The sequence below is a fragment of the Dinoponera quadriceps genome, unplaced genomic scaffold (genome assembly GCF_001313825.1).
Source record: "Dinoponera quadriceps isolate SergipeBrazil2010 unplaced genomic scaffold, ASM131382v1 scaffold8314, whole genome shotgun sequence".
Classification (NCBI taxonomy): domain Eukaryota; kingdom Metazoa; phylum Arthropoda; class Insecta; order Hymenoptera; family Formicidae; genus Dinoponera; species Dinoponera quadriceps.
The window spans coordinates 2,479-2,823 of NW_014562136.1; positions in this window are offsets into that span (position 1 = coordinate 2,479).

A 345-nucleotide genomic window follows, 5' to 3' on the forward strand; every position below is an offset into this window, starting at 1 on the left:
AAATTATTTGTTGCATGAAAAACGGATGCAGCTTGTTTTCATGGAAAATTCGCCAGATCGTGCTGCGACTATTTCCAGAATCTCTTTCTGTACGTCTTAATGAATGACAGGGATGCAATTGAGCGGATGCAAGAATCTCTGGCATCCTTTTATCTCTAACTTGGCGTCGAATTTGTCCACCTTTATTATGATCCGGTTGAAGAATACCTTTATTGATAATTCGATTAGCTAAGCGAGAAAAAACTTTGTACGAATGAGGAGCGCGATCTGGGTGTCGTTTTCGCCACAATCTTGCAGCTGCTCTAAATTGACCATCACATTCACCTAAAATAAGCATCATATCAC